Consider the following 25301-nt stretch of genomic DNA (forward strand, 5'->3'; position numbering starts at 1 on the left):
GAGGAGGGGGAGCGGGAGAGGAAGAAGAAGGAGAAGGAGAAAAGGGAGAGAGAGAGAGAGAGAGAGAGAGAGAGAGAGAGAGAGAGAGAGAGAGACAGGATTTCATGTTGGCAGCAGCTGGAGGAAAGTGCCATAGGGAGCGATCACTTAACAGGTGTGGGGGCCCTGTCTGGGGTGACGGAAAAGTTCTAGAACTAGACAGAGGCGATGGCTGCAAAGATTGTGACTGTACTAAATGGTGCTCAATTATTCTCTTAAAATTGTTAATGATTAATTTTGGTATGTTTACTTCAATAAAAAAGAAAAAGAAAGAGATTTATGGAGTTGCCTCTGCTTTTATAGATGAAGAGAGAGAGCTGGCCAAGAAGGGGATCTAGAGTGAGTAAGGACACCTCTGGTCACACAGGTCTGTGATGGGGGACAAGTCTACCACTGCCCTTGTCTGTCTCAGAAATCAAAGACACACACCTTTCCCAGGCTCAGGTCCCCACGGGTGAGATGTGGGTGCCGGACCAGGTTGCTCGGCTGGCCCTTCTGACTCCAAGACGCACCTGCCCCGCAGCAGGTCGCTCCCCACGCCTGCTCCTGTCCAGTGGTGGCATTAGTGTTTCTCTCTTCCTTCCCCCAGGCCCCGTGCAACTCAGTGCACCTTAGATTTGTACATCTGGAAAAAGGGGTGTGGGTGGCCGGCAGGAGACGGGGTTTCCGGCATTGCTTTCAGGGCACTGTGGCCAAGAAAAGCCTGGAGAAATCCCAAAATCTGAAAGGGAAGCAGGTTGGTGGTGGACACTCTTGACCTCTAAGACCCTTGCTCTCTTCCCCTCCCTCAGTTCTTAACACAGGACCTCTCCCTGCAACTTGTCTTCATATTTTTCTTAAAATAAATTTGCTTTTTGAACTTCACAGTATATCCGGGTGTGGTGGTGCACGCCTGTAATTCCAGCACTTGGAACGTGGGGACAGGAGGATCGCTGTGAGTTTGAGGCCAGCCTGGGCTACACAGTTGAGTTCGAAGGTCAGCCTGAGACCTTACATATTGAGACCCTGTCTCAGAAAACAAAAAAAAAGAGAACAAAAAACAGACCAAAAACCCCTGCAAACCCCACCAAAACAAAACAACCTCAAAATGCCAACTTAACAGGATTTTCCTAAACCCTTCCTAACCGCTAACCCCTCTTACTTTTATTTATTGCAGTAAGGGTGCTGGGAAAATAATATAAATAAAACCAGAACTGGGGGTATTCAGTTGAAAGCTGGACACTGCTGACTTCCCACAGCCAGGCCTCAGTCCTGACCACAGGACACTAGCAGGTATGAGATAAAGGCAAGCTGGCCTCAACTGGGGACTTTTTCCTTGATGTGACCAGAACCAAAAGAAAAATTGAAATCAATTAATACAACAGAGTAAGGATGATCAATGCACATGACCAGCAAGGGCAATTTTTGTGCCAGGCATCTGGTAGATTTGTAATAAATTCTATTTCTCACTATGTGTCTCTAACAAGACAAGTCGGGAACCTGGTCTAACCAGATAGTGAGCTCTTCAGTTGTCTCCACTTCTCCCTATTCCTTTTTCCTTAATTAAAATGCTAATTAGTTCTCTCTGCTTCCTCTTATCTGCCTTGTACATTGGGAGACTGCGGCGGGGTGGGAGGGCCAAGAGGCGGAGTTCAGTGTCTAAATACATAAAGTGAGAGGAATTCAGGTGAAAGGGAAAGGAAGCTCTCCCAGTGTGTACCAGAAGAGGAGAGCAGTGGCAAAGTTATCTGCTGCCACCATTTACTGTTCCTCTGCTACATGCAAGGCTTCTTCCATGTGTGAGCTTAATCGCCTGCAGGCTTCGTCTTGGATGCCAGGCTCAGCAGCTTAATGGGCCTGTCCAAGGCCTGAGAGCTCACAGACCAGGGATCTGCAGCCTCGGCCACACCTGACCACTGCCCCCATCCCCAGCTTGCTCCTGGGCCAGGGCCCCATCCAGACTAACTAAACCTGCATCTCACAGGTCTGACCTGGGCTTTGGGGTGGCTCTGGAGGCAGACGGAGAACTAATCCTTAACTACCATAAGGGGTGGAGGTAAGCCTGGCACATGACCACAAGTCTGCATGGCCCACAAGTCCCTGGAAATGGGGGTTTTCCCACCTTGAAAATCAAACATCTCAGATATACAGGGAGGAAGAAGATTGTGGCAGCTACTTGGACAGACAGTGTCCAGGGTGTTGGACATGAAAGCAGCAGCCTCTTCCATTCCATTGCTTCTGTCCACCATTGTCCACATCCTTGCATCCTTCAAAAGGGTCCCACCCTCAGACCAGCCATCCTTGACTTTTTCATCTACCTGCTGTGTGACCTCAGGCATGTGAAAGAACTTCTCTGTGCCCGTTTCCTCACCTATAAAATGGGGATAATAAAAAATGAACCTGCTTCATGGGCTAGTAGAAGGTGAAGGGAGACCTAGGATTTGGGTTTCTGCTGTATTCCCAGCCCCTAGAACGATGCTCAGTTGCAAACAGTGACAAAGGCTTGACAAATGTCTTAAGAAGATGGCCTCTGACTCGCGTTTCTACTGCACTAATTCCCAGGGCCTGTGAGCACAAAATCTTTGCATGCATCATTGGCTAGAAATGGACTCCAGGCCTCTCTGGGGCCCCAAGGATGCTCCCTGTCATTCCCCTATCTAGGCCTGAGACAAAGTACTGGCCGGGTCTCAGGACATTCCTTTCTCGTGGGCCGCCCCAGCCATCAGCTTTTGTGCAGTCTCAATGGAACACAATGACACACTCAGCCAAGTGCACCTCCATTGTCAAGGCCAGGAGTTGCCATGGCAACCAATAAAGCCGGAGCCCTTGGCCTTTGCAGATGGCTAACAGTGGCCGATTCATGGGGCTGTGACAGATGGCACTGGGACAGCGCCTTTATCTTAGATCTGGCTGTCTTCCAACCAGATCCAGCACCCTCTCCCGGCTTTCTCCACAGCACTTGTCTTAGCCCACCCTCCCCGCACACACCATGCCTTCCCATGCCCTTGCTTTTGGGGGCTCGCACAGTCATCAGCGACTTGTGTAAGGAGAGAGAATTCTGTTCCTGGAAATCGACCATGTAGATGCAGAAGAAATATTGAAGGATGCAGCTGAGAAAGTGACAGAAGCCAGAAATTGGGTCCAAATTACAGGCAGACCATAAACTACCTGGTGACTCTTGGCACGTTGCCTCTCTGCTAAAGGCCTTAGTTTCCTCATCTGTAAGATGGGAAGGATGAACACCCCCTGTGAGATCGTGAGGCGCTCAATCTGGGAAGGGCCAGCGGGACATGGTCCACTGCAGGCCATTTCTCAGTTTCCAAGGGCTCTTTGGCCTTAGGAGAAGGCACTTTCTCAATGGCCTGTCAGCCTGGAAGGGTTGGTTTGCACACACAGCGGCCTTGCTACGAGCCTGAATGTCCAAGCTCCATAAGAACGAAGCCGGATTGCCTCAGTCTCTCTCATCCCCACACCCCTGTCTCCTACTCTTCCTGGTCCGGATTTCCACTAGCAAGATTCACACGAACCAGAATCAGGTGTTTGGGTAGCATTAGCACATGGCTACCTGTGGGTAGTCACCCAGCCTGCTAGAAAAGCGAAGAGAAAACAGACTGGATGAGGCATTCAGTGTAAGCACTTGGAAAGTGAGAGACACAGGGCCTTTGTGCTGGGTTAGGAAATATGCGGGAGGAGACACCTGCAGATGGATGATCTAGTTTTGGATTTTGGATCCTACAAAGAAGCAGTGAAGGGTTAGAGTCCGGATTAGGAAGGATGCTTATGCCAATGGCTTCTCGGAAGCTTCCGAGACCAAAGCCGCAGAAGGTCCTGCCTCTCAATTCTGTTCCATAAACATTCACTGAGCACCTATGCTGAATGCCAGCAAGCTCAGGGGCAGCAAGGACGGGCCTCCTCTGCTCCCTGGGCCCCTCTGTTCAGTGGCAAGGACAAAGAACAAAGAAGGTCAACTTGACTGGAACAGACACAGTTCCCATCCAGAGAAAGGAAGCCAAGAACTGGCTCCAAAAGCTGCTAGGTATGCAAATACCACAAATACCGAAGCATACAACAAAGGAAACCGTGACTTCCTTCAAGGACTGCACGGCTTGTGACTTGAATATGCTTTGTGGGTGACTGGAGTTGTGATCTCTGCCTAACAGCACTTCCACAGTCCCCCAGGGATATCTTAACTCTATAACTCAAAGAATATTTCATGAAGGTGCATGGATGTAGGAAGGGATCTGCTCTGGTTTCACAGATAGATGTCTAGGCACCAAAGCTTCATCACCATCCAGTCTAATCCTATTCCCATTTTTCAGGTAAGGAAATAGGCTCAGAGAGGTTCTGCTGCTCACAGAAGACCACACAGCTGGAAATAGAGGAGCTGGCATAGAATCCAGGCTGTCTGAGTCTGAAGCATCATCTGGATTCATTACCAGGTTGGCAAATCCAGTCCTCACCCCCAAACCTCATCAGACAACTCAGACCAGCAAATAACCCTTTTCCCAAAAAAGGAACTCCAACATTGTTATGGTTTGTGTCTGGGTGTCCCCCCAAAGCCTCATGCGGTCATGGGGCAGGCTTTTAGAGATTGATTGATTATGGGTGTGAGAGCTACACCCGCCCTGCAGTGGATAGTTTGCATATGTAAGAGAGAGGAAGAGGCTGCTTGCGGCCATTCCTCCCTTTTAGTGCTTGTTGCTTTTCCTGTGTTCTGCCGCCATGAGCTGTAGCCCTCTGCCATGTGCCACTCTGCCTTGTAACCTGCCAAGTATGGACTGAAACCTCCACAAACTGTAAGTGAAATAAACCTTTCCTTCCTTAATTTTGGGTGTCAGGTATTTTGTCCCAGCAAGGAGAGAAAAGTAACCAAGACAAACATTATCATGACATACAGCTTCCTGAAGACCCCCTCTGGCTACACATTCACCCCCCACGACTGATTATTCCCCACCTGAGCAATTTCAGCCCTAGCCCCCGTTGGGCACTTCCCCTACACCCCAGTTTTTATCCCCTTGTCTCCTCTAGGATGAGGCCCCAGTTCCATCCCACCCAGTGCAGTGTAGGGGTCCTTGAAAGAGACTGAAGCTGAAGATACAGGATGGGTTTCTTTGTGCCTATGTGTCCACTTTAATTCATTTCATCAATGTTCTATAGCTTTCATTTTGGTGGCCTTACATCTCCTTGGTTTAATTTATTCCTTGGTATTTTAGTTTACTTTATTTTATTCTGTTTTATTTGTAGCTATTATATAGAGAGGACTGTCTTCCTGATTTCTTTTTCAGATAATTTGGTATTGGGGTATGGAATTACTACTGTAGGACAAAAAAACCCCAACAACTTTGCTGAATATGTTTGTTAGTTCAAATAGTTCTTGGTGATGAGTTCTCTCAGCTTTTGTCTGTCTGGGAAAGTCTTTATCCTTCATTTCTGAAGAACAGCTTTGTTTGGTACAGTATTCTTTGTGGTGGGGTTTTTCCTTAGCACTGTAACTAGCACATCCCATTCTCTTCTGGCTTGTAAAGATTCGCAAGACCTTTGCTGATAGCCGGGTGTAGTGCAGCATGCCTGTAATCCCAGCACTCAGGAGGCTGAGGCAGAAGGATCACTGTGAGTGTGAGGCCAGGCTGGGCTATATAGTGAGATGCTGTCTGGAAAAAAAAAAAAAGATTCTTGCTTAGAAGTCTTCAGTTAGGTCAACAGGAATAACCTCATGGGTTATATGTTTCTTTTGTTGCTTAGAGGACCCTGCCTTTGAGAGCTTGATTATAATATGTCTTAGAGTAGACTTGGCAGGGTGAATCGTACCAGTTGCCTTTTACCTCCCAGTACCTATATATTTGTATCCTTTTCTAGAGTTGAGAAGTTTCTGTTATTTCTTTGAATAAGCCTTCTACACCTTTGGCATCCTAAACTCCCACTTGAATCCCAATAACCTCAATATCTGCTCTTTTAATGCTATGGACTGTATTTCCCATAGACTTTCAGTATTCTGCCTCATTCTTTCTCTTTTCTCCCCAAACTTGTATTTTCAAACAGACTATCTTCAAGCTCACTAATTCTTTTGTTTAACCTATTCTGCTATGGATGCATTCTGTTGTGTTTTTATTTCATTTGCTGTGCTTTTCAGCTTGAGAATTTCTGTTTTTTTTTTTAAAGGATTTAAATGTTTCTGTTAAGTCTCTAACAAAGTACTGAATTGTTTTTCTGTTTTCTTGCACTTGAGGTTTTTTTTTTTTTTTTTTTTTTTTTTTTTTTACCTTTTGTGGTACTGGGGATTTAATCCAGTACCTCTGTCCTGAGATACACCTTTAGTCTTTTCTATTTTTTTAAAAAAATTTTTATTTTGAGGCAAAGTCTTACAAAGTCACTAAGTAGCCCAGGTTGGGGCTGAATGTGTGATCGTCCTGCATCAGCCTGGGACTATAGTCATGCAGTACCGTACCCAGAAGAATGGTTCTTTTAAATTCACTGCCTGAGAAGTCGTACATATAGATTGCTGTATAGTCAAGTTCTGGTTCCTCATCCTGTCTATAGGTGAGGTCATGGTTTCCTGAAAGGCTTGACGTTCACTGGAAAACAATGACATCTACATGTTGAGGGATTAAGTTATTTATTTGGACTTCATTTGTGCTGGCCCTTCTAGAAATTCTAATTAGGGTTGATTGTTTTCTCTAAATGTGTCATCTCTGCCACTATTTTAACCCTAGATATCGTCCTAAGTCTGAGTTTGATGAGCGTCCCTGGTTGATGTGTTGCCACTGATTCAGCACTAGTGGGTGTCCCAAGTCAAACCTTGTCCTATTTCTACACTTGATATTTTGTTCAGGATAGGTTATGGGAATGTCTGGGAAGGGTAGTCTGTTTCTGAAAATTTCACAAGCACTGGCCCATGGGCAGGCACCACAAGATTCTGCTTGGCACTGGGTTTCACCACAAAGGGACCAGCCCCTAGGGTCTTGGTACAGCTTGAATCTAGATGTCCCCGCAAGGCCTCATGCAGTCATGGGGGGGGGCAGCTTTTGAGAGGTGGCTGGATCTAGAGCGTGGTGCTGGGATCGAGGGTATGTGATTACTAAATCAGGCCACTGATTGGTTTGGCATAGTTCTGGCTAGGATTAAGGGTGTGAGTGTTAGACATGCCCTAAGGTGGGTAGCCTGCATAAAATATAAGGGACAGAGAGAAGGCTAATGTGCTTTCGCATGCCTGCTTGCTGTGGACTTTCTCCTCTGCAATGCCCCTCTGCATCCACCCTGCCTTGGAGCCAGCCAACTATGGACTGAAACCTCTACAAACTGAGCCAAATAAACCTTTCCTCCTTTAACTTTGGGTGTCGGGTATTTTGTCTCAGCAGTGAGAAAGGAACTGAGGTTCTATGCAATGACTTGGTAATCATGTCCTTCCCCCAAGTGGACAATGACTCTCTCTGTGCTAGAGTCAGGGGAAGGAGGCATAGGCAGACCCATGGTCACCAATGCTGCAGTGCTTGATTTCACCCAGAGTTCACAGCCTAGTAAGACCAGTGTGGCCTGGGAACAGAATGATGGCCTATGCTGCTACAGCCTGCTTGGTGCTCTGGCTTCTCATGGCCTGAGACCACGGAAGCTGTCTGGATGTGATGAGTACAAGTTCATTCCCTGGGGCCAGGTTTTTCCCCTGGGGCCAGTGAGTCCAGAGATTGGCACTGGCCTGGAGACAAAGGTTGCAGAGTTTCACACTGGAGGTCCAGAACTCAGCCCCCAGGCAAAGTCTGGTGTTTACTATCCTGTCCTAACTCCTTGGGAAGGAGTCTTACTTCATGCTCTGCTGACCTTGGGGAAGGGGTGACAGAGGCCATTGCTTACCCGTCTGGTAGGTCCTGAGGCTCAGTCTGAGGGCACTTCCCTGGAGACAGGGACCATGGGACTCCACTCAGCACTGGGTTTCACCAGCATGGGCCAGGCACTGGGTCCTAAGTCTAACACTTGGATTTAACTCCCTCTTCTTCCCCCAAGTGGGAGGCACTTCTTTCCATGCTGTGTTGCTTAGAGTTGAGGAAGTGGGGACATGGACAACTCTGCCCTGTCCTGTCCTTCCTCCTTCAATGCATCATTTCTTTTTACTATGCTAAAGCCAGTACTGTCATCTCTGGCCTGGTTTCCTTAGCTCGTGAGAAGGTAGCTCATGTGTGAGTAACTGTTACATGTTGTTTCTGTGTGTGGGACTGCTGGAGAACCTTATTCTGCTGGCATCTTTTTTTTTTTTTTTTTTTTTGGTTTTTCTCCGGTACCGGGAACCGAACTCACGACCTTGCGCTTGCCAGGCAGGCACTTTTGCCGCTGAGCTAAATCCCCAGCCCCCTCTGCTGGCATCTTGGTCTGGCTGTCTTCACCCCTTGCTTTTGGTGTGGTCATGAGGGCGGTCAATCAAATGACACCTGCCAAACATTCAGGCCTTCTAAATGGTGCTTATGTGTGGATTTATTTTATTTATTTATTTATTTTTTTGGTTTTTTTCTCTGGTACCAGGAACCGAACTCATGACCTTGCACTTGCCAGGCAAGCACTTTTGCCGCTGAGCTAAATCCCCAGCCCCTTATGTGTGGATTTAGAAGATCCTCATGCCTGGATCTACTTCCCATCTGGTGTTTTTTTTTAATGAGACAGAAAACTCAACCCACCCACTTGTGGATTGCCTGGAGCCTTCCCATATGATGCCAGACGGCAGATGGCTAGAGCTGGTAAACATATGACCCACAATGCCTTGTAACCTGTTTAGCTTGGGCCGGTTTAGTCAAAGAAGTGGAGCCTGAAGGGGGAAAAAGGCAGCAACAAAACAAGTGCTGGGACGTGAAGCTGTCTCTGGGGAGGAAGGCTGGGCATAGGATGCCCTGATATCTGTGTCCAAGGTCACAGCAGTGTCGCCTTTGTCCCCCGCTTACCAATGCTTCTCTCATGCGTTGTCCACACAGAGCTAAATATCCAGAAAAAATAAAATTGGGACAGAGTTTACCCTGGGTGACATCGTCCATGGGAAGGGGTGAACCCAGCAATGTATCCCAGCCTACCTAGGTTCCTTGGCTGTCATCAGGAAGCATTCTCCACCTTCGCTTTGAGAAAAATGTCTCCATTTTAAGGTGGATTGATACTTTTATGAGAAAACAAGCTAAGCAGAAAAAAGCAAATCTCTAAAATGAGATATATACAAAATCCTCAGCCTGGTGGACAGAGGAAGGCTACAGGACAAGCTAGAGGGCTTTCATTAAATCACTTTATTTATTTGCACAGCAAAACTGTCATGGCTTGGATATTCTTTGGCTCCCAGCTACCCATGGGATATAGCTGAGGTCTTGGAGGGTCACAGAGTACCCGCTACTCTCTCAGCTGCATCTCATGCCTGAGCAGCATACACTCTGCCTTTTTCTTGCCCAGGTGGTCTCGGTGTCCCTACCCACGGTTGACTTTCCTTGAGCCTCTGTGTACCTCATCCTGGTGAACCTATAGTCACCTTCCCCAGGAAGCCTTCCTGGCTCTCAATTCCGAGCTAGACACCCCCCATTTGTATTTCTCTAGTAAGCTATCATTTGAACTTTTGCTACAAAAATTTTCTTACACATGGGATTGCTGAATGACCTTGGCTATGCCCACCACCTAGTTTCAATAATTATTAATATCTGGCATGTTTAGGTTGTCTACAAGCTTACCTACATGTTCTTTCATGGTTTGCCTGTAAGGTATTCTCATCTCTGTCTCTCCCTTTTGCCTGTGAACTCCATTCATTCATTCATTCATTGGTTCATGTATTCATTCATTGTTAGGCACTGATATTTCCTGACCACCTACTGCCTGAAGGTATAACACTCAATCCTAAGGACTCAGGTAGGGGTGGTAGATAGCAAAACCTGTGTATTCCATTCTGCTCCATCCCATGCCATTCCATTCTTTTCCAGAGACAGACCCTAGATAAGTAAACACAGAAGATAACTCTGCAACACGATGCCAGTTGTCAACATGAGATAGTGAGGGACTGACCTGTCTCAGTGCCCCAGCATCTAGCACCACGTCATTCCCAGAGAAGGCCCAGTGAATGTCAGCCCATGGAACTGAGGGCTCTGACCCACTTCCCCACAGTAATCTTGGTGCTGTGGTCACTGTGACAGGCAGGAGTCCTTTCCTTCCTAGTCCCGTGGAGGGGGCTCAAGATGACCACTGAGGATTCACCCCTCTGCCTGCCTGCATGGGATTGCTGACACCACCCCCTCCCATACTCCGCTCTCAGGGTGGCTTGTGAATGTGTGAACAGCTGGCCAGGGGTGAATTTACAAACATTCCATATCTGGGTTCTTCCTTGATTGCTCTAAGGAGTTATAATGTCAAGGAAGGAGAAAACTCAAACATAATACAAGTGCTGGGTTTCAGCCCTCTGGGGGAAATGTTGATGAGCTTGTGCGTTTCTGTGACTCCTCCTGAACAGGTGTGTGCTTTCTTGGAGGTGTTTACAGAACTCCTGGGAGGTTCTCCATCCTGGAGGTTGAATGGAAGTTCTGGGGAGAAGTTGTGCCTTGGGATGATGGAGGGAGAAAGAGGATCTCAACACCGTGGACCCAAGCTGAGCTCCCAGGAGGCCACCCTTTCAGAGTTCCTTGCCCAGAGGCAGGGGCTGGCTCAAGAAACCCTGAGCCCAGCTCCAGAAAGCACTTGGCTGATGGGGGTATAGTGATACACCTCTGTAATCTCAGCACTCAGGGAAGCTGAGGCAGGAGGATCACAAGTTAGAGCCCAGTCTGGGCAGCTTCTGTTTCAAAATTTAAAAAAATTTTTTTTTAAAAAGGGCTGGAGATGGAGCTCAGTATGAAGGCCCTGGGTTCAATCCCCAGTACAGTATGAAAAAGAAGGAAAGAAGGAAGGAAGGAAAGAAAGAAAAAGAAAGAGAGAAAGAGAGAAAGAAAGAAAGAAGGAAGAAAGAAAGAAAGGAAGGAAGGAAGGAAGGAAGGAAGGAAGGAAGGAAGGAAGGAGAAGGGCAGGAAGGAAAAGCATACGCCTGGTGGGCATTGATTGCTCCAGCTCATGTTCCCAGGGGCCATTAGAATGGTGCCTGACAACAGTAGGTGCTCCATAAGTACTTGTTGGATTCCATAATGGAGTTCTGGCCCTGCATTCTGTTTGCCACAGAAATCAGAACTGAAGAGCTAGCTCTGAATCATGCCCATTAGGAGAGTATGGTGTCTCTCATCCTCTTTTTCAGTATCACTTCTCTCTGGATTCTTTTTTAGACAAACCCTCCCATGAACTTTTAATTCTGTGGATATACTGTATATCGGTCTATGTATTGTATATCACTCGATGCATGAAGCATATGATTTTTGTGCTTCCCCATAAATCAGTGATTCTGCTGTAGGCACGGGGGTTAAGGGTCCATTTGTCTGCGGCTAGCTCGGGCATCTGCTCAGTTTCATCTTTTTCTATCCTTGCGATAGTCTTACATGGTAAGTACCATCAGACTTATTGTGCGGATGAGACTGAGGTTCAGAGAGGGTAAGTGACTTCTCCTATGTCACTCAGCTTGTCAGTGGAAGAGGCAGGTTTAAAAGCCTGGTCTTTGAGACTGTAAAGCTAGAGCTGTTCTGCTTCTCAGCACAGAGGTTAAGTAACATGCCTCAGGTCCACTCCTTGGAGAGTGGTCACCGGGGACTTTGAATATAAGTCCTAAATTAGTTCTGATTCCAGCCTCAGTATTCTTTCTACTTATGGTGCTGCCTGGCAGCATCTTTAATCCTTTTGACAAACTCCCTGCATTTACAATAAGTCACTGTCTTGGAGCATCTCAAGAAGGAACGGAAGTTGGGTGTGGGGGTGCGCTCATGTGATCCCAGCACTTTGGGTAGCTGATGCCCCAGGGTTGAAAGTCAGACCCAGTCTGGGCAACTTAGCAGGACTCTTGTCTTCAAATAAAATATTTTAAAAAGGGCTAGGGTTGCAGTCGGTGTGAAAGCTCTGCGTTCAGTCCTCAGTTAGGCAAAGGGAAGGACGGGAACAGTTGCACCAGTGAGAGGTGTTTGGCATTGTTTGGGAAACTCAGGTCATGCCTGAGTACTGGGACGGGAGAGCTGCTCAAGTCACCTGGAAACTGATCCACCAGGTACTCCCTGCTGGCCTGGTTGGGGTCATGATGAAGTCACAGGGACTATGGTCTAAGGCAGGGATGCCCAACCGAAATAATGCAAGCCACATCATGATTTACATTCGAAAAGTAAAAACAGTCACAATCAATTTTAATAAGGTGCGTGATATAACCTAGTGATTCTAAACAGAGTAATTTCAACACATAATAAACATAATAAAATTATATGTTACATTCTTTTCCTACTAAATCTTCAAGATCTACTAAATCTTCAGAGCCCCATCTCAAGGGCTCTGCCCACGGCGATGAGCAGCTACCCCACCAGACCACACAACCCAATACATTGTATCGGGACTGGCACCGGTCAGCGGAACACACTATCTGACCTGCTGGCTTGCATGGGCCTGCCTGGGCCTATCTGAAGCAATACTGCAACACAAACAGCTCCATCTAAGAGCGCCCAGGGCACAGAGGCACAGACTGGACTGGCTGCGAGGCTTGTGGGATCCTGTACGAAAAGTGGATCCCCCAGGTCCCTTGTCAAAGATCGCTAAGACGACACTTGGGGAGGTGAAGCAGGAGGATTGTAAGTTTGCGGTCCGCCTGGACTACATAGTGAGTTCAAGGCTGACCTGGATTACACAATGAGACTCTGTCACAAACAAACAAACAAACAAACAAACAACCAGCCAGCCAGCAAGCAAATTAAGACTCAGAATTGCAAGTCAGTGACAGCGGAGCAATTATCCAAATGTGAGGATCTTCTGAATTGGGGTCCTGTGTGATCATACAGAATGCAAACCCATGCAGCCGCCCTCGGGCACAGAAGAGGATTCTCTAGGGTTACCCATCACTGCCCAAGCAGGGGCGCTGTGGTTATAGCAACAGTAAATACAATAATGGCAGCACTACCATAGCAGGAAGAACATACTTCACAGGCACTTACTTGGGACCAAACTCTGTTCTGAGTTCTTTACCTATAGTACCATGCTTAAATTTTCAGAACTCTTCAAAGTTGATACAACTATTATCCACTCCTACTAAAGAGAGAGGGAAAAAAAAAAAAAAGAAAAAGAAACCATAGAAAGAGGGGATGTGACTTTCCCAGTGTTGCAGTGATAGGTCACTAAGCCAGGATACAAACCCAGATCGGTTCTACACCCAGTGCTCTTCACTTCTACAATGTAGCAAAGAGCCAGAGCCAGGCACACTCAGACCTGAGTGCTTCTTAATGCTGGTGTGAGGCTGTTCCTTTTAGTAATTTCTCAGTAGCAGGCGTGAAGGTAAAACATGGATTCTGCCTTGGGCTCGAGTCTGGCTCTGCCTGTGTGTTCTCTCAACTGGAAAATGGGTGTGATCGGGCTCTTTTGGCCCTGGCTGTACAGAGGATTAAAGGAAACCATCTGTGTAAGGACAGAGAACGCACCCAGCACATGTAGTGGGAATTCAAAAAGTTTCAAGCCTACAGAAAAGTCGCAAGCACGGTTCAGCAACCACTGGTTATCCCAGAACCACCAGGTAACGCTAGGCCACATTTGCAAGTACTGTGCTTTGTCTGTCCATCCACCCACTGCATTATTTGAGAGTTAGGCACAGCCACTGCAATGTGTCACTCCAGGACTGTGAATGAATAAGGACGTTTTCCTACATCACCTCAGCACAAATCATCTGAGATACAAAGTAGTTCACGCCTATGAAATGTACCATTGATAAAACACTACTGGAGCCAGTTTGGTGGTGCACATCTGTAATCCCAGCACTAGGGAAGCTGAAGCAAGAGGACTGAGAGTTCAAGGCCAGTCTGAAATACCTAGGGAAACCCTGCCTCAAAAAAAAAAAAAAAAAAAAGCCAAGCAAACAAAGACACTATTATCTAGCATATAGCCTGTATTCAAATTTTTTCACTTACTCCCAAAATGACTTTTGTGGTTAATTTTTGTAGTCCCCCCTCCCCCATGCAAGCTTCTGCCCCAGGATCATACATTGGACTTGGGTCTCTGGTTCCTACAATCCTCCTTAACCCTGAACCATTTCTCAGCCGCTTGTCTTTGAGGACATTAACATTTTAAGAATCTGGGCCAGCGGCTTTGCATGTATTTTGTCTTACTCAATACTTCTCTTAAAGTTCTTGAAAATAAGTGGAAGCTCATGGGTAAGTGTGGGGAAGGAGGTCTGTAGGATGTACAGTGCTGGAGGTCCATGGTTCGCGGTGGCAGAGGAGGGTGTACGGCATTAGCTGGATGTGGATGGAGATTAAAGATTTCCTGGAATCAACAAAGGCAAGCATTAAAAGATGTTTAGACCTCAGCCAGGTGTGGTGGCACATGCTTGTAATCCAGCACTCTGGGAGACTGAGGCTGGAGGAGTAGGAGTTTGAGCTCCGCTTGGACAATTTAGTAGGTTAGTGAGATCCTGACTTAAAAAAAAAAAAAAGTCTGGAGATGTAGCTCAGTGTGTAGTTTCTGGGTTTAATCCCCATACCTCATCCCCCAGGTGGACCTCTGGGAGGTGGACACAGGAGGCACGAGAGATGGAGGCCAGGACAAATAAGATGGCATCCTGGAAGGAAGGTAAGTGGCAGCAATGCCTCTGAGTGTGGCTGCTCCCACTGGATTGGGTCTGCTCCTCTCGGAGGTGGTGCCTACGCAGGCTCTGCCCTCTCCCCCAGGGTGTCTGGGGTAGTGCCCATGCCAGTCGGCATTCACCCACAGTGACTGGCTGCCAAGTGTCCCAGCATCCAGGGACAGGCTGAACACAAAGGATTCCCTTCCAGGGGTGACTAGGCTGCCAGCTTGCACATACCACCCGCAGGATCTAAGAGGGCAAGCTGCCAGGATTCCCACATCTTGCCCTGCAAATGAAATTTCATTTTCTAAAATTATTTTCTTCTGGCTGCCTCTTGGGGCCTGGGCTGCTTCTGTGAAAAAATTCAAAATGAACTTCTAATTGACCACAAGGTGTGGGGCAGCTGCTCTCCAAAGCTGCCTCCCACCCGCCCTTGGCAACAGCCTTCCAGGTTGTCAATTGCGATTCTCCTGCAAACTCCTTCTGAAATGCCCGTGCCCAGCCCTCCCCACACGCTGTTTCAAGGAGAAAGGGATGTGTGTGCTGTTTTAGCCCTGAGAACGGAAGGGAAGGATTTATTTTGGAGCTTGAGTAAAAATGCCTTTTCAAGGTGACCCTCATTTCATTTCTGGGGGCCAGGAAGGTATAGATAGCATTTCTACAAGCCCTCTGCTAAAAGCAAATTCCTTATCTATCATTTTTATATCCATCATTATTTTGTTCCTGTTTTAAAGGGGCTCAGCCTGTTGGGCTCTCTCTACAAAGCATCCTTGAAAAATATGTCTTGCATGTTTGTGTACCTGCTGTGCAGAAATCCATGCACAAGTGTGCTTACACAGAGTACATGGCCATGTGCATGCACACACACACATACCAGCACACACCAATATCACACTGAGACACACCTCCTTATACCAGCAGATAGACACAAACATGAGCGTGCACGCATGTGTGCACGCGCACACACACATACACACACACACACACACACACACACACACACACAAAAGGGCGTACACTCACGTGCCTGTAGCCAGGGTCCTGCCGCCAGCCCAGCTCTCCTGCTTAACACGCGTCCTCTACGCCATCCTGCAGAGCCCTAGGGATGCAGCTGGCCGGGCTCACCCTCAGAGGTGCTGCCGGGCACCAGCTGCTGCCCCAAGAGGCTAGTCCTGACTTCCAGGAGGCCCCCAGGACATGGGCTCAGGTACAGGAAGAAAGGGCCCCTCACACGCAGAGCAGGTTTGGGAAAGGGCTGGGGCTCGGCTGGTGCCCAGTGAGCTAGTGAGGGAGAGGGGTGGGGAGAGACGTGGGGGAGGAGGGCAGACAGTGAGAGACTGAAGACGGCTTCAGAAAGCGAGGGCTTTGCACGGGGAAATGGAAAGACGCACACGGAAACAAAGAGAAACAGCCCTCCAAAGGAGACAGAAGGGGGAAAACAGAACACAGTTAAAAAAAATATATAAGAAAGATATTTTAAGCCCCGCTGGGCTTAAACCACCTTGAAATCAATGATAAGTCACATGAGCTTAGACCTTCTGAAATAGGCCTTTCCCCACCCTCTCCCCTTCCGGGGGTCTCCTCCTAGATTGCTTTTTTTTTTTTTAACAGATTCAGAAACCTCGGGAGGAACAAGCTGCGGCGAGCCTAAATGGCTTCCCCAGGACTTGTGGCAGCTGCGCGGCAGCCCCAGCCCCAGCGGTGAAGGGGCTCGGAAGCGTGCCGAGTCATCCTCAAGACCCCCAGGGCAAAGGGGCCGCTCTGGCTCTAAGGTCCCCTTAACCCCCTCTCAGGGGTAGGAAGTGACCTTGGGGATCAATTATTCTCCCACTTACAGCCTAAGCTTGGGGTCAGTGCCTGTCCTGGAGGGACCCAGAAGAGGAAGTGGAAATGATCGCAGGATGGAGGGGAGGGGGTGACACAGAGCTTTTGGTCATGTGCTGCTCATCTCATCAGTTGCCATGACGAGAACAAAAGGGGTGGAGGCGCCCAGACTGGAGTCTGCAGGAGAGACGTGCTGGTTCTAAATCACCACCGTGACAGCGCTTCAGTTGAGCTATTACGCCGTTGCCTGGGCAACCAATGGGATCAAATCGCAGAGGAAATCTATAATTATTACAAGCCAGATACTGGCATACTCGGCGCAGTAATCGGCACATTAGGGCAGTTCAACCTGAACCCTGGGAGGGGGACACATTGACGCCTGGCCCTCAGATCTGGGGTGGATAGTCCAAAGGAGACTGCAGGTGAGTCTGTTGAAGTTACAGACTGGGAACCTGGAAGGATCACCTGGCCAAGTCAGAGATAAATATTAGGGGGAACTGTATGAAATTGCCAATGATTACTACTGAAAATATCCCACATGAATTTATTATGGAAATTTCTACTGTATAGCAAAGTTGAAATAATTTTACCGTGAACACACATATACCTACCATGTAGCTTTTACCACCAACATTATATTATACTTACTTTACCGCATACTCACACCACTTTCTACCCATTAATCAATCCTCTCTATTTCTGATGCATTTCAAAATGAACTGCAGACAATAGCATTCTTCCCCCAAAATACTGTAGCCTGCTTGAAATCAAGGATTTTTTTTTTATCATTTTGAAATAACAAGATGGAAATTTTATATGGGTCATTATAAGTAGAATAAAATCTGTCTGTGAGATTCTCTGTCCATCCATCCATCCATCTTTCTCTGCTTCCACTCACCCATCCATCTTCCCATTTATTTATTTATTCTTCTATCTGCCCACCAATCCACCCATCTTCCCATCCACACAACCATCCATCCATCCATCCATCCATCCACCCACCCGGAGGTATACTGCATAATGCCGCACACTTGTAGGCACATTCAGTATTCAGCGAGTTCTCACTACTCTCATTTTACAGGTGCAGGGGATGAAGGCTCAGATTACATCACGTCCCAGTGTCACTTGCTGCAGGGACCAGGAAATCTGCTTCTCTTTCCCTCTCCCTCTCCCTCTCCCTTTCTTTTTCTCCTTCTCTACCTTGTATTAGGGAAAGAACCCAGGGCCTTTGCACTGACCTACATTTTCAGTCTATTTCATTTCTTTTACTTTGAGACAGTGCCTTGCTAAGTCACTCAGTTGCATGGCTCGGGCTCAAACTTGTGACTCTCCTTCCTCAGCCTCCCATATTGCTGGAATTATAGGTGGCCACTACCACGCCCAGCTTCTTCCCTTCTAACTGCTTTGTAAAACTGAAGGTGTGTGTTAGATGGGGAGCCAAGCAACTGCCCAGGAGTCATGCTACCTGCATATCTGATCTCAGGTCCGAGAGTCAGAATGCCTCCCTGAATCCCTGTCCAAACAGATACTCCTGGGGAATACCTGAACCCAAACCTTTTAGAAAATAATATAGCCACAAAGGATAAGGAGATATCAAATATTTTGAGTTCTATCAATCCCAACTCTAGAAATTTAGCTAATGCAAATAACCCTAAACGAAGAAATAGTTCTATGCTCTCAGATGTCCTGCACAGTGTAATTTAGAAAAGCAGACAACTGAAAACAATGTAATCAGCTGATGGCACAGGATTGCTCAAGAAAGCTGCAGAACAGAACTTTGGTTATACTTGCATTGACTGAGAACCGTGTAAAAGGACAGGAAAGTTATTTTTGAAGCAATATAGTGAGAGGGGAAGAAAACTCATAAAATTTTATATACAGTCTGACTATAACTGTGTAGAGGCACAAAAACAAGACCATAACCCAATACACAATAAAGAAAGGCTGTAAAGAAACATTTTCTGTTTAACACTGATCCTGGATATAAAACTACAGTAAGCGGCAGGCTATTTATGTCTACCTTTTTTGTGGTTTCTGATTCTTTGTTAATGTTTTATCTGATTAATTTTACCCAGGGTTTGTGGGTAGTTGTGTGAGGAGCTTCTCCAGGTTTTCTCAAACAATATACAAAGAGGAAGTGTAACATGGCATCAGGAAACACCAGTGGATGGCACCTGAATGTGTCTAGACATTTAGTGATAGGAAAGGCACTACTGAGAAACTTGACATGACCTTAACATAGAGTCCCAGAGGCACTTAAAAGATTGACCTGTGTTCGGTTTGGTTGCTGAAGATGTGGAAAAAGGAGCTGAGCTCCCGAGTGGACTATGAAAAGGACATTAGTTTTCTGGCACTGAACCAGGTCAAATTGGCTTCCAATCTCCAGGTAGAAACGCTTAAAAGTTGAAAGTAGGTCAGCACAATGAATGCATTTGCAGCACAAAGTGAAACTTCTTGACTCATCCCAAGACAATGGAAGACCTAGAAAGCTTGGAGTTAAGAAGTCTAGAATTCCTAGAAGAACAGGAATGAAGATGTTCTTGGGGCCAGCCTGCTCAGGGATTCAGTCTAGACTATGGGTTTGCAAATGATGGCCGGTGGCTTGATTCTGTCAATAAAGTTTTATGTAACATAGCTACATCCATTTACTATGGTTGCTTTTGTGCTATTATAGCAGTTAAAATAGTTGGGAAAGAAACCACGTGATCCTCAAGGCTCAAAATATTTAGCATCTCATCCTTTACGGGAAAAGCCTGTTGACACACAGCAACACAGCAAGTGTGTACTTCTCCGAAGCCTGGATTATTTTTTTCTGTGTTTACCGATATTTATAACACTTTCCCTTGAGTTTATCTTACCTTTCAAGGCTAGAGCTATAGCTCAGTTGCAGAGCACTTGCCTAGCATGTGTGAAGACCTGAGTTTAACACCCAGTACTCCAAAGAGAAAAGGAAGAAAGAAATTTTCTTGCTTTTTAATAGCAATATATTTAAGTGGAAACTTTTATATCACATTGTATGTGGAAAGCCACTATCATTTTTCCTATGGTTTGTAAAAATTTCACAAGCAGCAGCTGGCTGTACTCCTGAACTCCCCCTGGACGTTGGGCTTGCACAAGGCTCTCTGAGCCACACACCCTGGGTATAATAGCTTGTCTTAGTCACTTTCTTATCACTAGGACATAATGCCCAACACCCACAACTTAAAGGAGAGGGGGTTTCTTTTGGCTCACAGTTTTATCCCATGACTGGCAGGCTTGCATGAAAAAATGGCATGAAGGAAGAGCCTGCCAGCGAGAAAAGCTACTTGTGTCATGGTGGCTGGGAGGCAGAGAGTGACAGGAGCCAGCGAGGGAGATTGTGGTGGTTGATGGATTGGGCCAACTTGAGAAGTTTAGAAGCTTATCTAAGTTGGCTCAACAATTCTATACTCTAGGGTGTAGAGGACCTGACCAGGGCAGCAGTCTGCTCTTTAGGGTGTAGAGGACCCATCCTAGGGCAGCTCATCGCCTGTACGGTACAAAAGGCAAATGAGGAAGGGCGGACTGGCTTCTGTTCTTCAGAGAAGCTCCAGTCTTTGCCTTCAGCTTGGACATCGTCTCCTGGCTCCTAGCACAGACTCTTTGGCTTCTATCTTGGATCCTTCAGCCTTCTGGTGTAGACTCTTCAGCTTTCTTTCACAGACCCATCGGCCTCCTGATATGGCCTTGCATGAAACACTGCAGTGAGCTCCAGACCTTGGACTGAACACTTCGGCCTCCAGTGTGCAGCAGACACCCTCTGCACGCTTCCTCATCTGACTCTCTGCTGACTGTCATAAGCCAAACTTGTAATTTCTTACACATTTGTATATTTTGTGTTACATCTGTTTCTCTAGTAAAACCCTGACTGATACAGGGATATACCTTCCCAACACATGGGGCTTTTGGAGCCTTTTTGGTCTACATATACCATAACATATCTAATCCTAAGGTTCCCCCTTAAAAAGAGATCCACAGTCTGCCCTGTCTCCACCTCCACCATCATCCCTCAGGTCTCAGTGCCGGGCTTTCCCTATGCCCCCGCACCTGCAGTCTGTATGCCTTCAACACAGGAGGCAGAGTGGTCCTTTGCAAAACTTAGGTTGGATCACTTCCCTCCTCCCTCCAGCCAAAGTCCTCCAGTGGTCCCTATCCCAGGGTGAAAGCCAAACCCTCCAGAGTGGCCTCTGAGAGACCCTGCATGACCCTTCTCTCTTTATCATTGATCTCAGGCACTCAGGTCAACCACTGCCAGAAAATATTACACGAAAACTTCCAGGTGCACAACTCCTTGGTTCTAAATTACAGTATTTTGAGTTTTGTGATGAGATCCTGCAGTGTCCCACTCTGTCCCACTCAGTCACGAGTGATCCCTTTGTCCAGCTGTACATGTTACCAACCTGTCTCAGTTATCGGATCAACTGTCCCAATGTCGCAGTGCTTGTGTTCAAGTAAACCCTTATTTGACTTAATAATGGCTCACAGTTGCAGGAGCAGGGATGTGAAGAAGGCACCAGGGCAGAGCACACTCTCATGCTGTGTGGTGGCGCTGCAGTAGGGTCTGGTATTATCTGCGGTTTCACACCCCCCTAAGGGTGTTGGAATGTATCCCTTGTGGATAAGAGGGGCAGGCCTACTATATTTCCATTAGTGAGAGATGAGGCAGGATGCAGTGACTATTAATATTTTATTTTATTTTTGAGACAGGATCTCACTATGTAGTTCAGGCTGGCCTTGAACTCACTATACAGCCCAGGTGGCCTTGTATGTGCAGTGATCCTTCTGCCTACCCTTTACCTCCTGAGTACTGGGATTATGCATGCACCACCATGCCCAGCTAATATTTTAACTTTACAAAAAGGAAAACTGAGGCACAGGAGAGAAAGTCCAGAGTCACAGTGGATTCCACACCTTCCAACTGAGGTCTATCTACCTTCCTCAGAATAGAAGTGAAGTGCATCCCTCCAGGGACTGTTCCAGAGCCTGTGACCTCTGCCCAGCACATGTGCAGGGGCGGGGCCTAGTGAATAGTGAGACCTTCTGTTGCTGCTATTTGTGTCATTCTCTCCAAAACTGAGTGTGACACCTGCTGTGTGCTCACCTGGCACTGTGTGTGCTTCCTCTGTGGCCCTTACTATGGTTTCCACTCAAAAAACCCATTATGGATTTTCACAGTGTCCAGGGAGATACCTCAAACTAGAGTGCTTTCTCTGTGATTCCATCCATGTGGGGCTCAAACATAGGCAGAGCTCCTCTGTAGGGCAAATGTGAATGACCCTGACTCCGGGGGACATATGGGCGCTTTCTGGGAACGGTCCAATAACGTGAGTTGGGGGCTGGTCGTGGGGCTGTTTTTATCAGTAAAACTTCAGGGGGCCATGCATTTAAGTTTAATGCAGTTTGCAGCACTAAATTATTTATCATTTTTATAAAGATAAGAGGAGGAAGGAAAAGAACATCAACAAAACCCACCCCTTGCCTAGCATTACTGCCATGATTTTAGCTAATGGCTCTTTTTCAAGTAATTGAGAATGGCGGGAGAACAAGAACAGTATTTGTCTGCACCCTCCACACCTGGCAGTGCCTGGGCATCAAGAGGTTTTCACTGAGACCAGATGTGGTAGGGCAAATCCATAATCTCAGCTGCTCAGGAGGCTGAGGCAGGAGGATCACAAATTCAAGGCCAGCAGGAGCATCTTAGCAAGACACTGTCTCAAAATTAAATGGTAAAAAGGGCTGTAGATGTAATTCAGTGCTCCTTGGGTTCAACCCTCAGTACAACAAAAAAAAAAAGCAAGAAAAATTCACAGAAAGACTAAATAAATAAATTCATCAATACTAAGTAGGGTGGGGTGCATATTTCAAAGATGGCAGCAATAGGACTGCCTTTCCACCCCGTGGCAAGATGGCATCTATCTTTCTGCCTTGGACCTGCAGAGGCGCTGTCCTTACTGTGAACACAAGTACAAGGCACACTGGAAAACATGTTGCATCCCTGAAGAAGTTAGGCAGAGAACAAGCCTATGACTCAGCGGTTCCGCTCCCAGGTAGTTTGTATCCCAAGAACTGAAAGCAACACTCAGACCCACACTTGAATAGCAGCATTCACAACATGATTCACAAGGCAGAAACAAACTCGAGGGTCCACTGCACATGAGTGGATAAATAAACGCAGCCTCTAAGCATTCAAATGGAATTCTGTTCTGCGCTATGACGCAATAAACCTGGAAGGCATGGTGCTAGACAGAAGCTTTGGAAGTGGGCAGAATTCACACCACAGTGTGAATTCAGTTGTACACTTAAACATGATTAATCAGAGTTGGTGTAATATATATTTTACTGTGATGTTTATTTATAAATTTATTATTTACTTTTGTGATACTGGAGATTCAAATCAGGGTTCTGTGCTAAGCTATCTCTCAGCCACTTAAATTTATTTTTTATTTTGAGATGGTCTCACTGAGGTGCTATGTTGCTAAGGCTGGGCTTGAACTGGTGATCTTCCTGCCTCAGCCTTTCAGAGTGCTGAGATTACAAGTGTGTGCTGCTATGCCTGACTTTACCACAGTTAAAAAGGAAAGCATAAAACACCAAAAATCATTGGCTGGACACTTGATGTGGGTGAAATGTGAAGCATGCAAATTACATCTCCGTGCAGCTGTTAAAAAACGTTATAGTGGAGCCAGGTGTGAAGGGACCTAGCTATAACACTAGCACCTGGGAGGCTGAGGTGGGAGGATCTCAAGTTCGAGGCCAGCCTGGGCTATTGAGTGAGTTCAAGTCCACCCTGGATGATATAGTAAGATCCTGTCTCAAAAAACAAGAACAAAAAACAAAAAATACAATAAAAAAAGAGAATACACACACACCCAATATGGCAGAAATGATGTCATGACAGCTCCAGGCACGGCCCTGCATGGGGTGGGCAGTTCTCTCTTCCTGCCTCTTGGTGGTCAGCCTCTAGGAAGACGGGTATGACTCTGAGACTCTGTGGAGGATGAGACCCTGCAGAGGGAAGCCAAGGAGCTTCCTGGTGTCAGAGCTGTGGCTGAAGGAGCCATCTTGGCCATCGCACCCGGTAGAACCTTCAGATGACTCCAACTCCTGCTGTGACTGTCCCACAGCTACAGGACACGTGCCAGCCAGAAATGGCCAGCTGAGCCCCGTTGGCCCACAGGCGTGAGAGAATGGTCAAAGCGGCCCATGTCCTGGCAGTTTGGGAGTTAATCTGATGAAGGCAGAGCCCCGTGGAGCCCCTCAGCTTGCACAGAAGGACAGTGCCCCAGCAGCAGGGTCAGCCCCTGTCTCTGCTCTGGCAAGTGACCTAACCTCTCTGAGCCTCAGCTTCCAGTAAATGGGGGTCATATCTCTTTTACCAGTGGTTCCAGGAAGAGAAATGCACTCCAGGGATGCTGCCACACTTCGCCCACCTGTCTTCAGCCCCTCACTGGTCTGCCGATTCCGCCCCCTCTCCTCGAGGAGGATGACCAGGTGGCCTTCAGGGGTGAGGGACAACAAAGCCATCGGGGGAGAGAACTGGGAGCTCAGCTACTCTTAATGACTTCCCTAGCAGCAGATACGGTGGGAAGCCTGCGCCCTCAGAGACCGGGGCCTGCTGACACCTTGCTTGTGGAGTCTGGCATGCAGAAGTACCAGCGAATAAAGTTCTGCTGTTCTGAGGAACGCAGCTGGTAGCCATTTGATCAGTAGTCCTAGGAAATGAAGACGCAGTTCTCCTGTGGAATTCGTGGGGTGTGGCTTGGGAACCCCTCAGATACCAAAATCTAGGGATGCTTAAGTCCCTTATACATAATGGGGTATTACTGTACATTCTCCTGTATACTTTAAATCATCTCTTGATTACTTACAATACCCAATACAATGTAAACGCTAGGTGAACAGTTGTTCTACTATACTGTCTAGGGAATAATAAGAAGGGAAAAGACTACATATTTAGGACAGATGAAACATTTTCTGGAAAAAATATATATGTATTTTTTCATTCCTCATTTCCCGCCCTTTCTCCTTCCCTCTCTTCTTTCTATTTCTTTTTGTTGTGGACTCAACCTAGGACCTTCACACTGAGCTACATCCCCAGCCCTTTTTAACTTTTTCATTTTGAGAATGGGTCTCCCTAAGTCTCTAAGCTGGGCTCACACTTGTGATCCTCCTGCCTCAGCCTCCAACGAGAGTGCTAGGATTACAGGCACTTGTAATTGTGTGCCACATTGTGTGCCACAATGCCCCACTTCCCTTTCTTTCTTTTCATTTTTTTCAATCCTGGGTAGTTTTAGTCTGAAGTTGGCGGGAGCTGGTGGGTACAGGGGACCAACTGCAATCTCAACGAACATTTAAACAATCACATAGCATAGGTACTGACAGCCCTCCTCCAGTTTACAAACCATCCCCTCCTGCAATTTACAGTTTACACACAAGGGCAGGAAGCTCAAGCCCTCACATGGGGACCGATCTGCACCCAGAAGCTGATTGTAGAACTGTGTGGTGAGACTGTAGTACAGACATTTCCAGGCCGCCCTCTCTTCCTCTTCCCCTGAACCCAAGCCGCCTCCTCCTGCACTTGTACAGCTTCTTCAGTCCTTCTCATGAAACACCTGCCAAAGGCTTTGGATTGCAAAGAGAATAAAGCCCAACCTTCCAACTAGAACTTCAGGCACCCAGCCACGCCCAGCCTGGAATGAGCTTTAAGTCTTCACATCTAACCCCATCCCTTCAGAAACACCTGAGTCCCCAAAGAGCAGACCCCCAGGAGTGGCCT

General features: G+C 47.1%; 1 protein-coding gene across 2 annotated transcripts in view; it reads right to left on the minus strand.

The window, feature by feature from the left end:
• Window positions 1-25301, minus strand: part of Abat (4-aminobutyrate aminotransferase) — a 93206-nt gene that overhangs the window by 51568 nt on the left and 16337 nt on the right. The window contains exon 1 of one of the 2 annotated variants that reach the window (XM_005391220.2): window positions 15711-16197. The exons of the other annotated variant lie outside the window; for it this stretch is intronic. The gene's annotated coding sequence lies outside the window, so the exon portion shown is untranslated. Of the gene's footprint in view, window positions 1-15710; window positions 16198-25301 lie in introns of those variants that run through there. 2 annotated transcript variants of the gene reach the window in all.

The sequence above is a fragment of the Chinchilla lanigera genome, unplaced genomic scaffold (assembly GCF_000276665.1).
Source record: "Chinchilla lanigera isolate Chin_1 unplaced genomic scaffold, ChiLan1.0 scaffold00041, whole genome shotgun sequence".
NCBI lineage: Eukaryota > Metazoa > Chordata > Mammalia > Rodentia > Chinchillidae > Chinchilla > Chinchilla lanigera.